General features: G+C 42.9%; 1 long non-coding RNA gene and 1 pseudogene across 3 annotated transcripts in view; one reads left to right on the top strand and one right to left on the bottom strand.

The window, feature by feature from the left end:
- The window catches only part of LOC309368711, a 544,492-nt gene that overhangs the window by 429,156 nt on the left and 99,875 nt on the right, over positions 1-15,461 (bottom strand). The window lies entirely within an intron of this gene.
- LOC309368765 lies at positions 7,705-11,726 on the top strand (annotated as a pseudogene). The gene is made up of 4 exons: positions 7,705-7,741; positions 7,808-8,944; positions 10,163-10,239; positions 10,351-11,726. The product of its transcript is annotated as an uncharacterized misc_RNA (transcript).

Below are 15,461 nucleotides of genomic sequence, written 5' to 3'. Positions count from 1 at the left end.
AAAATAACATGGGGCAACTTACTTCTCATAATATATAACAACATATTCCTCTACCCCTTTTCTGGTCAACTTCTTGTTATTAGTCCCTGGACAGAGGTCACAGTCTTCAGTCAGTCATGCCAAAGACCAACTAAAGCAATGAAATAGGCCATACATACACGACAGTAAGCCACTTACTTATGAGTAGCCATGCATAGGGTTTTGCTGCAAGTTGCCATTCATTTAAGCCTCATTAATTTCACTGTAGCATACAGGCAACTTTCGGTGGATTGTACCAAAACTATTTTTCCAGTAACAAGCATAACATTCTAAGGCTTCCTCCTCCTTTCCTAATTTATCCCCAAAAAGACATTTACTTTGTGCAGTTTTGCACATAAAAGCTATATAGGACAGAGTTAAGTGGTTAAAATATCACACACCTTAAAATGTGAACAGAACAGAGCTCTCCATAGAACAAGCAGGAAATTACATAAGCATTAACCTTTCTTACATAAAAACGACATTTTAGTTGGATACAAAGCAACACTGGGGGATTTAATTACATATAAAAAAGAGTTAAATAATTCAAGGTTTTTCATAGCTGGAGCTAACAAGCATTTATTATTTATTATTCCTTAGGCAAAAACAACAAAAACATTGTATTTTTAACACATAAGACAAAAATCACCAAGTCCTAATCTTGCTGCCACTGGTTGCAAATTCACTTTTTAAAGATGACAAAGACTGTACAAGGCCAACAAATCTTCCAAGTTTACAATCTGCATCTTCAAAATAACCCCCACCTCATCCCAGATGGCGGAACTCAAACCAGAAGAATTTGTGCCTGTGTAAATCCCAAGAAAAGAACATGAGAGGGCAATATGACTTTTATACCTATTTGAAACCCTTTTCAGCTGAGTGACATGACTAGCAACCCAACAGAACTTGGCTGGTAAAAGGAGTGGTGTAGGTTAAATTCAGAGGAGTTCCTTCTGAATGGAATAGTGTAAAATAAACCAGCATAAAATTAAGGTAAAGGTAAAGGTACCCCTGCCCGTACGGGCCAGTCTTGACAGACTCTGGGGTTGTGCGCCCATCTCACTTAAGAGGCCAGGGGCCAGCGCTGTCCGGAGACACTTCCGGGTCACATGGCCAGCGTGACATCGCTGCTCTGGCGAGCCAGAGCCGCACACGGAAACGCCGTTTACCTTCCCGCTGGTAAGCGGTCCCTATTTATCTACTTGCACCCGGAGGTGCTTTCGAACTGCTAGGTTGGCAGGCGCTGGGACCGAGCAGCGGGAGCGCACCCCGCCGCAGGGATTCGAACCGCCGACCTTTCGATCGGCAAGTCCTAGGCGCTGAGGCTTTAACCCACAGCGCCACCTGCGTCCCCAAGCATAAAATTATGCCAGCATAAATTACACCATCTTCAAAAGATAGGATTGGTCAGTAAATCAAACCTCAGATGGCTGCACTTAAGCCAAAGAAAGGGCTCTGGTTCAAGCCGAAGCAAGAATAGAGAGCAAGGATGAAATAAAGTTCATGTGAGACACATGGTGGATGGTACTCCTGTGATGTAAAGACAATGCAAGAGAGTAGAGTCAAAATGGGATTTTGCTGCCTAATATATTAGTATTTGGGATGGAGGTGAAGAATGCATTGATTCTTACATACTACTGGGCTCCCCTCAATGACTTAACAGCATGATGTCTGACACCTACTGGTTAATAGACATACTTTCAATAAGATCAATACAGGCTCATCACACAGCTGGCAGTACTGAGCATCTTTTTCATGGTTCAGCATGCAGCATTTATATTCTTTCTTGGTTGCCTAATTCTTACCTTGTGGGTTTTGATGACATTGCAATAACTGTGGGGATTTTTAAAGAGATGTTGAATAATAATGGATAGCAATAAAGATCCTGGACACTCCAACACATTCCATAAGTTTGAATTCATATTCAAACTTCATTATCCTATCACCCGGTGAATAAAGATAGCAATAACTAGGATAAACAAATTAAATATGAGAATGTCATGAGAATATAGCACACCCCAGTTTGAAATCAGAGAGATGTTAATGCAGCAGTACTTATTTGGTGAAAGAATATCCAACAATATTTCCCTGCTGTATTTTGTTGTATTTTTCATAGCAAACAACAAATATAAAAACTTCACAAAAGTGAATAGCCACATGAAGGAATCCACATCTCCTCTTGTGTCAGGCTGGGCAGGTGTATGCATGTGAAGTGTGAATGTTGAAGGGTAGCTGTGTTTTGATTCGCATATTGGTTCAGGAAATGCAGATACAGTGTGAACCCTCATTGCGAGAAGTGAGGCTACAGGGAACCAGACAGAGGGCCTTCTCGGTAGTGGCACCCGCCCTGTGGAACACCCTCCCATCAGATGTCAAAGAGATAAAGAATTACCTGACATTCAGAAGACATCTTAAGGCAGCCCTGTTCAGGGAAGTTTTTAATATGTAATGCTGTACTGTTTTTAACACTGATTGGGAGCCGCCCAGAATGGCTGGGGAAACTCAGCCAGATGGGCGGGGTACAAATTATAAATTATTATTATTATTATATGAACCAAATTTCTCCACCATCCCTTCTTTGGACACATAGATATTAATATCATTTGTAGTCATGTTAATGTGCCTGCGAACTTGGAGCCAGTGTGGACTAGTGGTTAAAACATTGGACTAGGACTTGGGAGACCAGGATTCAAATCCCAACTCAGCCATGACTTTGGGTCAACTACTGTCTCAGCCTAACCTACCTCACAGGGTTGTTGTCAGGATAAAATGAAAGGAAGAGAACTGAGTTTAGAGTGGGGTGCAGTTGTTTGTACCACCTGTTGCTATGCCAAACTTGGAGTAGATAAAAATGTCATAGAATACATTTTTTGCTACTTGCAAAAGCTTTCGTTCTCTTTTTCAGAAACAAATAGCAGTAATAAATATCAGGTTCACATTCCTGATATTAATACTAGCAGGTGTTTAAATCCTTGTTTGTAATAGTAATCTACATTCTATTCCCCCATTTTACTCTTCTCTAATTTGCATTCACAGAGATAGGAGCTATGTGCTTAAAACTGAAGGTCCACATATCTCACATGGATTTTATTTGAGTACATAAAATTTATGCTGTGCATAAAATGATGAAGACAAGAGAACATGTTTGATATATGTACATTTTGTATAAATATATTCCAGTCTTACATCCTTGATGATCCGCGACCTCACTTCATGTTTTCTAGGTATGCTATTGCATTGGAGAATACTTAAAATACTTTATTAAGTCTCTGATGAGATGGTTTATTTGTTAGTACTTTGCTGTTGTGCTGGTTATCTCTATTGGTATCTTCTTGCCTGACAATTAGGATTTTTAATTATTTAAACTGAACACAATGGTAAAAAGAACTAAGCACTACTCAAAAACAACCTTTTCAAGATGGAATATAAGCTTTGCTCTCTGCAGGAAGACTGCAGCTTTTACATTCTGCCAACAACTCTTCCACACAATGGACAACCTCAATAAAAAACTCAAAAGATTTCAAAGGCAAGAAGACTGTCTAAATATTTCCCCGAAACATTGGCAGTAAGCATTTTACAGGAAACCTAATTAAATTTCCCTAAAAACAGCACAGGGTTTAATTTTCCAGCTAGATGATTACAGTACAGTATGATATATTACTGTAGCATCTAGCAGTCAGCTCCTGTCAGCATTATGTGACCTAGAATATGATGAGCTCTCATACATAACGAGAATTTACAGATGCTATTGATTGGACTTTATTAACCTAATTACTCTTAATAGATGTAAACACAGTGCTAGTAGTGGAGATGTATACTACTTTTTTCACCATTAACGGCTTGCTTGTGAAACTTTGCATTCTGGGCCCAGTTCGCACTTTCCTGCTCTGCCTCATCAAATCCTGTGTCCTGGTTTAAACATAATGCTAAACTATGGTTTGTTTAACAAACCATGCGGGAACCACAAATTGTTTGACCAAACAAACAAACAGTGGCCCGTTTTTTCAAAAATTTTGATTGTTTTCCAGTGACTGCTGCCTCCTGCCTTTGTAGCTAGATGAGCATCTAGAGTGTGCAAATAAACCATGGTTAAGGAACCATAGCAGGGTTTACACATAACACCAAGTCATCGTTAAAACAAACCAGGGCTTCAACCATGGTGCATTGGCAATAATAAGATCAGCTGGGGTTAATGGGAGTTAGAGTCAAGCAACACCTGGGAGGGTTCACAGGTTTCCAATCACTATTTTAAATAAAGAAATAAAATGTCTGCTTCTTTAAGAGTAACTGAGGGTGCAAACTTAGTCTTTCCACCCAGTGCCTGAAGTTGGTATTGCTTGTGATGACAAAGCAACAATATTCTGATGAGCTGCCTAAACTGTTCTGAATCTGAACTTCTTTGATTGTTTCCCCACCCCCTTACACCCTCCAATGAAACAAAACATTGCCAAGAAGAAAGAGTAATTTCACACTTGGCAAAACTTGGCATTTGGCAGCAATTCGTATAGCCCTGCAGAAAAACAGAAAGTGACTCATCAGCTATCCTTGAGCCCTACACCAGTTCTCTTCTCTCTTGGCAATGCACGCATTTTATGATTTTCTTGTAATTTGAATACATTTTATCACTTACGAAATGCTAAACTGAGCTTAAAAGGAAGTGATCTCCTCTGCATTTAACATTCAGAGTGCAATCAGCTTTACAGCAGGTCAACCGCTTCCACTAAAAGCAGCATGTTCAGATGATAAAGTGAGGAAGGCAAGACTGGAGCTCTTGTGGAGCAGTGGCATGCTTTACTAGCTCCCTCTACCCATGACTTACAAGTCATGAGGTTGTGCCGTAGCTGATCAGCATGATCAGTTGTTGGAGGCAGATATAAAGAACGCTCCAAAATGCCACTGAGTTTAACATGGATATAGAATTTCCAGTTATATCCATGGATATAGAATTCCAGAATTTCCAGGATATAGAATGGCAATTTATGGGCAAGATTACGCAAGGGAGGGACCAGGCAAAAGGACCACAGTAAAGGAGGTGGAGAGGTGATAGAAGAAAGACCCAATAAGGAAAGGAAGTTCAGAAGGAAGAACACATGGGAAGTAGGGCCTTTGTGCTATTGTGAAGAGAGAAGCACAGTAGCAATGCCGTTATTTCATTATTATATTTGCAGACCACCTTTTACACAAAATGGTGTGCAGGGTGGCTAACAGTAGAATACAGAGTAAAACACAAAACAGTCAAAACAAAAACAGATAGTTAAAAGATCAACAGACTCATCTATATAAAATCAATCATAACATCCAATTGAACAAATTATGGCATTTACAGCAGCCATAGCAAATCACCTTACAAGGTGTTATATTTTTGTCATATATTGTTATTCTACAGTACTATAGTTTTCCTTTATGCTATAAGTTTTGGCCACAACCTTGCAGGAAACTGGCATATCCTTAAACTGATTATGATGGTATTTCATATTAGGCAAGGGAAGTTTGCATTGTGAATCTAATTTGAGTGTTCATGTAACACCTGAGTGTGGTGCAGTGGTTAGAGTGTTTAACTTAGACCTGGGAGGCCAGAGTTCAAATTCCACTCAGCCATGAAGCTCACTGAATGACCTCAGATCAGTCTCTCACTCTCAGTCTAACCTACCCTCACAGAGTCTTTGTGAGAATAAAATCAGGAGTTAAAGCACACACCTTTCAACTCCTTGGAGGAAAGATGAGATATAGATTTTAAAATAATTAAAAAATCAAAGCGTGGATATGTAGAGTACGTGCCGCTAATTTGGAAACTGAAAACACTGTAGGAAGCAGCAAAGTAAACTTGCTCACACTGTGCAATGAAAGACAACTCATTTTAATTCAGAAAGGGCCCTTTCCAGTAATGAAAGCAAGACTGTTCTCAGTGCCCTCTAAATCCTTGATTTCTGCTGCCATTTTTCACTTGAGCTATTGGAGCAAGAGGAAGGAATGTTTCTAACAGATTTGAAACGCTGTCTTGATGAACTGTTTTCATGTTTGTGTGTGAAACATAGTGCTGCGTGGATGCATTATGTTCTCATGGTCAGGCTCATTTAAAGAAACATTCATACCAAGCACTGCTGCAGATCTTTAAATGGCTTCTTTATTATTTTTCCCTCTTGTTATTGTGACTCTGCAGGGACTATATTGAGAGAAATCAGGGGATGAACAGAATACTGCACCTGTTTCAGAGCCTTTGTCTGGGCCTGTATAGTTGTATTAATATGAACAGTATTTCACCAAATCCCATTCGTCATTATTTCAGGCCATTACCTCAGTGGGTTATCGCACAATACCAAGGACAAGTTGGGTTGACTATTGCCTGAATGAAGTGGAGAATAAAAGAACATGTTCTGCAGGTAGAAAGAAACCTGTTACAGCTGAAAAGGAGGAAAATTGCCACACCGTGCATATGCTCATCTAAACAGATACAGTCATTGCTGTGTAATAAGCTCACCAGTCTTCTATTTAGTTCATTGTTCGCCTTCTTTTTCTAGTGAAGTACCATAATAGGTACACTATTACTAAATTCTGTTGACCCTTTTTCATTACAGATGTCTTCAAAATAGAAGGAAATCACAATGGAAAGAGTCTGTGGGTCCTCCATTCCACAGGATTTGATTTCTTTTTTTAAAAAAAAAAACACTTCCAAATATTATGGTCACCTACAGCCAGCTACCGCAAATCAAATACCCTGGACTCTAATGGAGACCACTAAAGACAATCCTGTCTTTTGCTTTAAGACTGTCTTAAACGACAGAGGAGTTTGAAATTGTAACATTTGATGCCCTTATTTTCAAGAGCAGTCATGTAGAACGAATAAGGCGAGTACTACTTCTTTTAAAACAGGAGTCTGCTTTGGAAGAAGGGAGCTTGTAGCAGGAGCTATTTTGTCCTGAATGTCAAATGAAGAATTAAAGCCTACAGCAGAATTGTTGCTGGACTACAATTCCCATCATCCCGGAACATTGGCCAGGCTGGCTGGGACAGATAGAAGTTGGAGTCCAACATATCCAAGGACTACAGGTTCCTCATTCTCGATTTAAATTATCGGTAGTAGAAGTTCCAAAGTTAGAACCATCTTTGGAGGTGTGACTCAATCATTCAGTTTGTACAGTGTGAACAGACAACTGCACAGGTTCCTCAAGTGAAGACTGCAGCCAATGAACTCCTCACCTGATCTTGCCACTGCTGCGCTACTTGGAGCCAAGACATCATTTGGCTTAGCATTATGTCTGAACATGGGCTTGCAGTTTGTCTTTCTCCAGACAAAGCACTAGCTGTAACCAAGGCTGGTTCTTGGTATGCCACTCATGATCTGTCTGGGGGAGAGCAACCACAAGTCCAAGTTGTAACATAATGCTAAGCCAGGTAGCATAGCAGCAGGAGGACTGGAGGAGGAGGACAGTGGTCGCTAGCTTCATTCCAGGAACTTGCATGTTTGCTTGCTTACATGCAAACCAGCCCAATATGACAGAAATACCAAACTTATCCTTCCTTTTTGAACCTGAAAACTTGTTTTCTCAGATGATAAAATCATTTGAAGAATGTAACCAAAAAGATTCTATCTATACAGTATGTGATGTCTTTGCGTCTTTTGCCAGAGAGAGAGAGAGAGAGAGAGAGAGAGAGAGAGAGAGAGAGAGAGAGAGAGAGAGAATGAGAATGAATATGTGCACAAGAATACAGTATTCCTGCACAGGTTGAGGCAAGCATGTTTGGGAACATGAGGTCCACTAATTCTCTTGGACTTGACTTTGTTTTTCAGCATCTGATGCTGTCAACAACCCAGCTGTGTGGGGCTTAGTCGAGGGGCATGGGGAGCGAGGGGCCGTCAGGATGTTGGGGGACATGGATAAAGAAGACAAGGCCTTCCAGCTTTCGACGGGAGGGACCAGACTGGCCTCTCTCTTTGGACAGGATCAGACAACTACAGAATCTGGAAATGTGCTCTTCCAATACAGGCCATCCAAGTGGGCCAAAATTAGTCAACCAGCTACCGCTGCAGGTCTGTGTACCCAGAAGCATCCTCCTTCAGCTACAGCTGCTCCTGCGCCCGCTGCTGCTCCTGCACCCACTGCAGCAGTGCAGTCAGTCTTCTTCACTACAGTTGTTCATGCATATTTATTAACAAATGGGAGATATGTGAAACATGGCAAGTATAGAGCAGCTGTAGTGGGCAGCAATGCAAGCAAAAAGTACAGGCTGCTTCTTTATATCAGCCAGCTGCAGCAGATTGCGACCACCAGGATCGATGCATGGTTTGTATTCACGGTGCAGCCCAACAACTACTGCACATTTTATGATGATCAGTGGCAGAAATGATCCATCATGTTTGAATCAGGAATGGTGGCTGTGGACTTCAGCAAGCAGCTGTGTATTGCCAAGTATAACAGCAGCGCTTCTCCTGACTCAGTGTTTTACCAGGATCTTGTTCTCGGAGACGGCCAAGGTGTGGCGACTGGAGATGTCCTGGAGATCACTTTTACAGGCTGGCTGTTCCAGAATGGTAGTCTTGAGCAGGTTTTCGACTCGAATGTAAATAAAGAAAAGTTGCGTCTGAAGCTAGGCTCTGGCAAAAATCATCAAGGACTGGGAAGATGCTATGATTGACATGAAGAGAGGAGGCAGGCGGTTCCTCTTCATCCCGCCAGCATTGGCTTACTGGCCTTTGGGAGAAGCTGAACGCATTCCTCCGGACTCGGCCCTGGCCTTTGAGTTGGAAGTCAAACGGGTGTGGTTTGCAAAGGACGCTGGCTCCACCAGACAGAGCCTGGGCCCCAGGGGCTCCCTTCACCAGCGCCACAATCAGAAAGCCCCGCTACAGACCCAGAATGGCTGACTCCTCCTACTCCCGCTCCAAAGCCAGGCTATGTGGAGCACAGCAACCTGTTATTTGAGCAGAGCAACAGCTAACTGCAGAGCACACCCAGGCAAGGGTCCTACATGCTGAACAGGAGAAGGTCAGGGTCAGCAAGGAGCTAGCGGAAACCATGGTTCGGATCTCCCAGATCCAGCGGAGGTTGATCTGTCTTCAGAAGCAGGGGATGGATTTCCACTCCCAACTGAATGAAGCCCTGACAGAGTTGGAGAGGCACAGCGACCTGGTCAACCTACTGCATGCACAGCTGGCAGAACTTACAGATTTGAAAATAAGGGACCAGCAGTCAAAATAAGGGACCTGCAGCCTCACCTGTTCCAGGCACTCCAGTCTTCCTGTCCTCCTGCAGTCTGGTCAAACTCATGCTGGTAGCTTCGAGAACACTGTCCAACCAACTTTGTAACCAGAGGTTCAACTGAATAGAATCTGAATCACATGCACCACAAGGCCTATGCAGCCTCAACTTAAGATGGCTCCCCGGCCTGGCTTTGCAATGAAAAGTTTGCAGCAGCACGTGCAACAAAATGGCATCCAGCATTCAAAAACCCCCTCAGCTTGCATTAACTAGCCACACACAAGACATGCAAGCTCCACCCCCCCAGTCGTTCTTAGACTCCTTATTGGGTGAGCAACACAGCCAAGCAACACAGTTGGAGCCTCCCTCTCCTCCCTGGCCGGGAGGGAGGGAGGGAGAGGAGCTGCTTCCTTTGAAATTTAAGGGACATCATTTAAGGGACATTTAAGGGACATCCATCAATAAGGGACAGCAGCGGGACATGGCGCTGGAATAAGGGACTGTCCCTTCAAATAAGGGACACTTGACAGCTATGACTTGAGAAGTTGTCTGACTTGAAAAGCAGATACCAGGAGGTGAACCTGATTGGGATGCAGTTGGAGGAGAAGGTGGCAGGCCTGGACGTAGAGCTGGCTTATCATCGCGTTCAAATTGAGAATCTGGATAAGGTCAGGATCAGCCAGGAGATCGCAGAGCCAGTGTGGTGTAGTGCTTAAGAGCGGTAGTCTCGTAATCTGGGGAACCAGGTTCGCGGCTCCACTCCTCCACATGCAGCTGCTGGGTGACCTTGGGCCAGTCACACTTCTTTGAAGTCTCTCAGCCCCACTCACCTCACAGAGTGTTTGTTGTGGGGGAGGAAGGGAAAGGAGAATGTTAGCCGCTTTGAGACTCCTTAAAGGCAGTGAAAGGCGGGATATCAAGTCCAAACTCTTCTTCTTCTTCTTCAGAAGGCAAGTTGCAGATCACCCAGCTCCAGCTGGAGCAGCTCCATCATCAGAAGCAGGAGATGGATCTCCACTCCGAAGTGAATCAAGCCCTGACTGAGTCGGAGGGGCACAGCGCCCTGGTCAACCGACTGCATACACAGCTGGTGGAACTTCAGAAGTCGTCTGATGACATTAAAAGCAGATACTAGGAGGAGCAGCTGATCGGGAAGCAGTTGGATGAGAAGGTGGCAGCCGTGAAAGAAGAGCTGGCTGATCTCCTCGTTCAGAAGGGGAATCTGGATAAGACAACAACTCTGCAGCTGCTGGAGAGTCAGGGGGAGCAAAGGAGGAGGAGCAGCACCAAGGAGGAAGGGCCTGCGGAAAGGAAGCAGCCAAGTGCCGCACCCCTTTATGGGGACCCCCACAGCAACTCTCTCCGAAAACCAGCACCAGTGGCATCCCCCGCTCCTTTGGCTAATCTGAAGGAAAGCTCAAGCAGTTCTCCATTCACCGCTCTCAAAGGAGCCCAACACAGACTGCTTTTTGCAGCTCCTGAGGCTCATTCTTCGGAAGAACAGGGTGAACAGACTCCTGCAGCCTCTGCTCAAACTGCAAGGCCGCCTCTCAGGCTCTCTGCCAGTATTGAGAAGGAGAAGCCAAGCACTCAGGGTGAAATGGACACAATCCAATCCTGGCACCTCCAGTCCTGGCACCTCCAAATCCAGTGGCGGATGAGATGGCACCTGCAATGGAGGGGCCCACAATGGCTCCAGAGGGCAAGGAGGAGAGTGGGCCAAGTCAGCACACCGCAGGCCTCACCTCTGAAGCTGCTCTAGCCGACAAGCAGCAGGACTTGCTAGAGCCTCACAGCCAAGACCAGCGTCCAGCCGCTTGTTGCAAGCGGATTCCAGTCTTCTTGAGGACAAGGGTGGTTTCTTCACAATTGCCACTCTCAAGCCATCTGCATTGGGAAATCTGTTGGCAGAAGATGAAGACGAGGAAGAGGTGAGCCTTAAGGGTCGGCCTCCCCCCACCCCACTCTTTGATGATGATTACGACAACAACGATGACCTGTACCTGCTGGGATGAGCAGCCTGGCAAATGCCATGGCAATACTTTCTTCTCTCAAGAGCTTCAGTGATTGCTGATCTGGGGCTGAGATGGATGGAGCTGGGGGTTTCCTGTGGGCCTCCCCAGATTGCTCATTTGGGCTGAGGTGGCCTTAACTTGTGGTTTTTGAGGCTGCTGGCAAGAAGAGGGGTAACTCTCTCTCTCTCTCTCTCTCTCTCTCTCTCTCTCTCTCTCTCTCTCTCTCTCTCTCTCTGTAGCAAATGTCAATTTGGGACTTGGTCTAGCTTCAAAGTCCTGACTGTTTAATTCACCACTGAATTACAGGGTACAGAACACACCTGTACCCTACATGCTTTTGACCCAGCTGCTGTTGGGAGTAGCGGTGGGTTTCACCTTGAACAGCTCCTCTCTGTGGAAACTAAACTTAACCTATTGCCATAGCTCACCTCCAGTTTTGAACCTTGGCAAAACCGGATCTTGAAAATAATAATAATAAAGTGCAATTAAAATAAAATAAAAAACAACACAAAAAACCCAGCTGTGTGAAAATATTCAAGGACAGATGGAGTGGGAAAATATCTTATTTGGATTTTTAAAAATGGTTTAAACTCAGGGTTTAGAAAGGGCATATTCTTATTGTTAAGTACTGTATGTTGCCCTCTGATTAGTTCAGTCCTATTTAATTTATACTAAATTTATCTCAGCTGTGCATTTTAACTTTGCAAAAGCAGTGGGGCCATCCTAATTAATGCTGTTAATATTTGTATCTGCACCGTCTACCTACATAGTTAACATTTATTCTTCGGTGGTTAATTAAAAGGAAATTTGGGTTTTAATTTTTTTTTTATTTAAGCTTAAATTTAGATCATACACAAATCAAGGATAGTGTTCTAGCTGACTGAAAGTACTTACAGGATAAAGGCAGCCATAGTATTAATTGGGGATAGGGGCAGAAAAGTTGACATGTTTACCTATTACACTTGTAGTGGCAACCGCAAAAGAACAGAACTACCTGCATGCAGAAAACATTTTCCTGCCTTGTCTAGTACCCTAACACATTTAACTCATGAACAACATTTAACTTCCTGATCAACTTGCAAATGTCATATTGTCAGCCTCTACTCTGTTCTCTCATGTATCCTTTTATGTGGTAGCTCTGCTAGATTTTATTGGTTTTATGGACCTCACTGCTAAACTTTTATGTTTGCTCTTTTGTTTTATCTTACTAATTGGTTGCATGTCAGCTTTAAGGGTTTCCTACTGAAACACAACCAAGGAAACAGATCAGCAAAAAAAAACCCCAAACCCTACTTGAGATCAAAGTAGTTATTAAGAGAGTTATCACTTTACATAAGATGATCAGCTTCAGAATTGGTAGTCTGTGCCTTAAGAGTGCATGTGACTTATTTATATTTTTAATCTGGATGAGAGAATTAGCACACTGGTCCAATCTAGGTCTTACCCTAATTGTGTGGTTACAACTATAACTCTTTTTGAAGAAATAATAATACTAGGTAAGATGGGCAAATTTCATTGAGACCATGATGCACTAGAAGCAATTCCCTCTGCAGCGGTGATCTAAATATACATTATCCCCCAAGCAGCCATTAGCCTTTGGGATAATGCTCCTATCCACACTGCCTTAAGAGGAGTGGGGTGGATTTTCATCATAACTGTGGCTGGCATGGGAGTGGTTGCACCTCCCTTTCCCACTCACTGTTCCCACTTAAATATCCCCCATCCCACCCTGAACCCAGTATTAAAGATTATTGTGATTTCTAACCAATAAGAGAAGGTGGAGCAAGTTTGTTTTCTCCTGCTCCGGAGGGTAGGACCCAAACCAATGGGTTTGGCAGATTCTGATGAAACACCAGGAAGAACTTTCTGACAGTAAGAGCTGTTCAACAGTTGAATGGTCTCCCTTGGAAGCTGGTAGACTTTCCTTCATTGGAGGTTTTTAAGCTGAAGTTGAATGGCCATCTGTCATGGATGCTTTAGCTGAGATTCCTGCATTGAAGGGGGTTGGGCTAGATGACCCTCAGGGGTCCCTTCCAACTCTACAATTCTATGAAAATTCTAATTGAACCCACAGAAATACAGCAAAGTCTATTTGCAGACTGATGTGACTAAGAACTAAAAGCAATATGGTGTTCTCTGATCAGCATTCTAAAATATCAAAGTGCATGGCAGACCACAACTGGATGGAATCCGAGAGAGAAACTTTTTGCTTGCGATTAGAAAATCTAAACAGCACATCTGATCAAGTAGGCCACAACCTGCAATACTTACTAATGCCTTAAAATATTTATCAGTAGGTTTCCATTTGCTTATAGGGACAAGGCTAACCTTCAAACACAGAGGCAAGAATCAGGGAGGTGTTGCTGTAATGAAGTAGCTGAACTTCTATCTGATTAGGGACTGTAACAGCTTGACATACCTATATACCCCCTTCCAATTATGAAATCAGACCTGAAGTCGTAGTTCTGGCAGGAAGAAATAAAGCTCAAGAGATAGCTGAGAAAGTGTTAGGGGCAAGAAAGTGAAAGATATGCCTAACAGTGAACTGACTAGCAGTTGAATAGATGAATTAGCAAAGGAAAAACTCCTAAAATCAAGGATCTTACCCCCACCACCCCTTGAAATAATATCTGGAGTCAGGGGTGCCAATTTGAATAAAATATTGGAGGGCCCAGGTATGCCCCACCCCACATAATTACAAGACACAGCGCATGCACGCCATTTGAATGGCAATTCCCATCACCTTTGGGGGCCCTGAGGGGATCTCTGCCCCTAGAAGTTGGCTCCTATGGTTGCTGCCAATATATGTTGGCAGTACTGAAATACATGGACCAATGCTCTGACTCAGTGTGGGCCAGCTTCTTATGCTTCTGTTTCAGCAGTGGCATAATATGATGAAGATATCCTGCCCCAGTGAGCAGTCAAGTCTTCACATTGTGCTGTAGCTGAAGCTTCTGGGTCAACTTAAGGACTGTCCTAGATTATGGTACATGTGCCTAACTCTTAACTCCCAGCTCTTCTCAAACTGCGGCTAACAAAGTTATATATTAAAAAAATATGGCAAACACAAATTGTTGATGAGCTTTGCAATCTAGCAAGTTTCATTCTGAAAACAAGCAATAATGATAATATTTTTATTATTTTCCTACGAAAGGCAGCTCATTAAAATGCAATGGCTCTGTTGAAAGCTCATTAACAAATTAAATTTTATACTGACCAGTAACCTCAACACTGTAAGTGGAAGTACTCACCTATGTAAATCTGAATGTATATAGTCGGTTTGCTGGATTGAAGCCAACGATTGGCATAATTTGTGAGCTTGCAAATTGAAAGTGTTCATTTACCAAGCCTATAATTAAGAAAAACTTCAGTCCAAACCATATTATAACTATAATAGATTTCACACTTCATAAAAAGACAAGAAAGTGTAGCTGCACATTGCAGAGAATTAATATTTGTTTTGTATAGTGTGCATTTTAAAATTAGAATCATATATTTTCAAGTTTGGTGTTTTTTTTTGGGGGGGGGAGGAGAGAAGAGTATGTGAAGATTCTGATATGCACAAACTGCTTAAAGGGCCCAGTCCAAATTTTGCCCACCCAACTCAGCTCCCAACCCTGAAAATCAATCAGCAATTGTGCTAATTGAGCTATTTGGAAGTGAGGAAAGACGGAGGACTAAACCCTGAATAAACATAGTGTTCCCCTTTGAACAACAAGTCTGAGCTATGACCATTCAAAAACAAGGCTCTGCACATCTATCCATAGCTGGATGATGAACTGAGTGCTCAAACAGGTGCGTCATGCATATCCCCCCTACCTAGCATAGCAGCTGGGGCTGTGCATATGCATACCAAATGCAAAATTGGCTGTAATGATGCTGAACTGTTCGGGATTCAGCACTAGCTGAACTGGGCCAGCAATCTGGAACCCAAGAATGCCAGAAGTTTGCTACATTGTTAGCAAAAAGTCAGCCTTGGATTGAATACCTGGCACGGCATCCCTCTATACTCACTGGTGATGTTTGAAGTTGGCAAATATGGCTATAGTTGTCCGGGGGCAGGGAGAGGGGAAAGAGAGCTTTGGCATCTTTCTGTATTTCTCTGCAGAACAACCACTTTCTCATCCTCAGAGCTGTGAGGATCCAGTTGGACCATGCTGCCGGGGATTCAAAATGCAGCAGCACTTCCATTATTATTATTATTATTATTATTATTTATAATAATAATAAT

The sequence above is a fragment of the Podarcis melisellensis genome (genome assembly GCF_964234715.1).
Source record: "Podarcis melisellensis genome assembly, chromosome: 4".
Lineage (NCBI taxonomy): Eukaryota > Metazoa > Chordata > Lepidosauria > Squamata > Lacertidae > Podarcis > Podarcis melisellensis.
The sequence above is the reverse complement of the archived record's forward strand: the minus strand, read 5'-3'. Positions and strand labels throughout refer to the sequence as shown.